Source organism: Nicotiana tabacum, chromosome 19 (assembly GCF_000715075.1).
Source record: "Nicotiana tabacum cultivar K326 chromosome 19, ASM71507v2, whole genome shotgun sequence".
NCBI classification, from domain to species: Eukaryota; Viridiplantae; Streptophyta; class Magnoliopsida; order Solanales; family Solanaceae; genus Nicotiana; species Nicotiana tabacum.
In genome coordinates this window covers 73884087-73888033 of record NC_134098.1, presented here as the reverse complement: position 1 = coordinate 73888033, position 3947 = coordinate 73884087, and positions in this window count along the sequence as shown.

Below are 3947 nucleotides of genomic sequence, written 5' to 3'. Positions count from 1 at the left end.
TGATGGCCTATAAACATTTTAGGCTATCTGGGTCCGGGCGTCATGGGCCCACTCGGAAGGCGTGGGCTATAACACATGAAAATTTGGGAATCGGGCGGAATTCTAGTTTTTTGGTCGTAAAATGCAAATATATGAGGAACATTCATGGCGAGGCGGTGACTATGTTTTCGTAGGTCGTATTTGATGGCCCAGAAAATTTTAGGTGATTGGGGTCCGGGGGACCTGGCCCACTCGGAAGGCGTGGGCTATAGCACATGAAAATTTGGGAATCGGGCGAAATTCTAGTTTTTTGACCGTAAAATACAAAAAAGAGGAACGGTCATGGGGAGCGGCGACTAAGGTTCCTTAGGTCGTATTTGATGGCCCGAAAATATTTTAGGCGATCGGGATTCGGGGGGCCCGGGGCCACTCAGAAGGCGTGGGCTATAGCACATGAAAAAAAGGGAATCATGCAGAATTCTAGGTTCCTAGCTGTAAAACGCAAAAAAATGAGAAACGGTCATGGAAGGGCAATGACTATGGTTCCTTAGGTCGTATTTGATGGTTCGGAAAATTTTTAGGCGATCCGGGTCCAGGCCCCGGCCCACTTGCAAGGCGTGGGCTATAGCACGCGAAAATATGGGAATCCAGCGAAATTCTAGTTTTTTGGCCGTAATACGCAAAAAAATGAGGAACAGTCATGGTGAGGCGGTCACTATGGTTCCTTAGGTCCTATTCGATGGCCTAAAAAAACTTTAAGCTATCCGGGTCCGGGCGGCCCGAGCCCACTCAGAAGGCGTGGGCTATAGCACACGAAAATATGGGAATCGGGCAGAATTCTAGTTTTTCGGCCGCAAAACGCAAAAAAAGGGATTGCCCTGAAAGAGTTTAGGCTATCCGGGTCCAGGCGGCCCGGGCCCACTTGGAAGGCGTGGGCTATAGCATACGAAAATATAGGAATCGTGTAGAATTCTAGTTTCTTAGCTGTAAAACGCAAAACAACGAGGAATGGTCATGGCGACGCGGTGACTATGGTTCCTTAGGTCATATTTGATGGCCCGGAAAAATTTTAGGCGATCGGGATTCGGGGGGCCCGGGACCACTCGGAAGGCGTGGGCTATAACACACAAAAATATGGGAATCATGCGGAATTCTAGTTTCTTGGCCGTAAAACACAAAACAACGAGGAACGCTAATGGCAGGGCGGTGACTATTGATCCTTATGTCGTATTTGATAGCCCGAAAAAATTTTAGGCGATCGGGGTCTGCGGCTCCCCGGACCACTTGGAAGGCGTGGGTATAGCACACAAAAATATGGGAATCGGGCGTAATTCTAGTTTTTTGGCTGAAAAATGCAAAAAATGAGAAACGATGATGGCGGGGCGGTTACTATAGTTCCTTAGGTAGTATTTGATGGCTCGGAAACATTTTAGGCGATCAGGGTCCGGGGGTCCCGGAACCACTTGGAAGCGTGGGCAATAGCAAACAAAAATATTGTAATCGGGCCGTAAAACAAAAAAAATGAGGAACGGTCATCGTGGGGTGGTGACTATGGTTCCTTAGGTCGTATTTGATAGCCCGGAAAAATTTTAGGCTATCCGAGTCCGGGCGGCCCGGACCCACTTGGATGGCGTGGGCTATAGCACACGAAAATATGAAAATCGTGCGAAATTCAAGTTTCTTGGCAGTAAAACGCCGCCTGGACCCACTTGGATGGCGTGGGCTATAGCACACGAAAATATGGAAATCGTGTGAAATTCAAGTTTCTTGGCCATAAAACGTAAAACAACGAGGAACGGTCTTGGCGATATGGTGACTATGGTTCCTTAGGTCGTATTTGATAGCACGAAAAAATTTTAGGCGATCAGGGTTCGGGGGGCCTGAGACCACTCGGAAGGTGTGGGCTATAGCACACGAAAATATGGAAATCATGCGGAATTCTTGTTTTTTGGCTGTAAAATGCAAAAAAAGAGGAACGGTCATGGAGGGGCGGCGACTATGGTTCCTTAGGTCGTATTTCATGGCTCGGAAAAATTTTAGGCTATCGGGGTACGGGGGGCCCGGACCCACTCGGAAGGCGTAGGCTATAGCACACGAAAAAATAGGAATCAGGCAGAATTCTAGTTTCTTGGCTTTAAAACGCAAAATAACGAGGAACGATCATGGCCGGCGGAAACTATGATTCCTTAGATCGTATTTGATGGCCTAAAAATTTTTTAGCCAATCCGAGTCCAGGGGCCCAGGCCCACTCGGAAGGCGTGGGCTATAGCACACGAAAGAATGGGAATCAGGCGAAATTATAGTTTTTTTGCCGTAAAACGCAAAAGAAAAGGAACGGTCATGGCGGGGTGGTGACTATGGTTCCTCAATTCGAATTCGATGCCCTGGAAAATTTTTAGGCAATCCGGGTCCGGAAGGCCTGGGACTACTCGGAAGGTGTGGGCTATAGCACATGAAAAAATCGGAATCATGCGGAATTCTAGTTTCTTGACCGTAAAACGCAAACAAACGAGGAATAGTCATGACGGGGTGGTGACTATGGTTCCGTATATAGTATTTGATGGCCCGAAATCTTTTTAGGCGATCCAGGTCTAGAGGGGCCGGGCCCACTCACAAGGCATGGGCTACAGCACATGAAAATATGGGATCGGGCGAAATTCTAGTTTTTTGGCCGTAAAACGCAAAAAAATGAGGAACGATCATGGAGGGGAGGCGACTAAGATTCCTTAGGTTGTATTTGATGGCCCGGAAACTTATTAGGTGATCGGGGTCCAGGTGGCCCGGAACCACTCGGAAGGCTTTAGCACACGAAAATATGGGAATCGGCCGAAATTCTAGTTTTTTGGCCGTAAAACGCAAAAACATAAGGAACAGTGATGGAGAGGCGGTGACAATGGTTCCTTAGGTCATATTTGATGGCCTAGAAAAATTTTAGGCTATCTGGGTCCAGGCGGCCTAGGCCCACTCGGAAGGCGTGGGCTATAGCACACGAAAAAATGGGAATCGGGAAGAATTCTAATTTCTTGGCCGTAAAACGCAAAACAAACGAGGAACAGTCATGGCGGGGAGCTGACTATGGTTCCTAAGGTCGTGTATGATGGCCCGGAATAATTTTAGGCAATCCGAGTCCAGAGGGCCCGGGCCCACTCGGAAGGCTTGGGCTATAGCACATGAAAATATGGGAATCAAGCAAAATTCTAGTTTTTTTACCGTAAAATATAAAAAAGAGGAACGGTCATGGAGGGGCGGCGACTATGGTTCCTTAGGTCGTATTTGATGGCCGGAAAAAATTTTAAGCGATCGGGGTTCGGGGGCCCGGATCCACTCGGAAGGCGTGGGCTATAGCACACGAAAAAATGGAAATCAGGTAGAATTCTAGTTTCTTGGCTGTAAAACGCAAAAAAATGAGGAATGGTCATGGCGGGGCAGTGACTATGGCTCCTTAGGTCGTATTTGATGGCTCGGAAAAATTTTAGGCGATCAGGGTTCGGGGGGCCCGAGACCACTGAAAACACGTAGGCTATAGCACATGAAAAAATGGGAATCATGCGGAATGCTAGTTTCTTGGCCGTAAAACGCAAACAAACGAGGAACGGTCATGGATGGGGGGTGACTATGGTTCCTTAGATAGTATTTGATGGCCCGAAAATTTTTTAGGCGATCCAGGTCTGGGGGGCCCGAGCCCGCTCGAAAGGCGTGGGCTATAGCACATGAAAATATGGGATCGGGCGAAATTCTAGTTTTTTGGCCGTACAACGCAAAAAAATGAGGAACGATCAGGGAGGGGCGGCGACTAAGATTCCTTAGGTTGTATTTGATGGCCCGAAACTTTTTAGGTGATCCAGGTCCGGGTGGCCCGGACCCCCTCGGAAGGCGTTAGCACACGAAAATATGGGAATCGGGTGAAATTCTAGGTTTTTGGCCGTAAAATGCAAAAACACGAGGAACGGTCATGGCAAGGCAGTGAC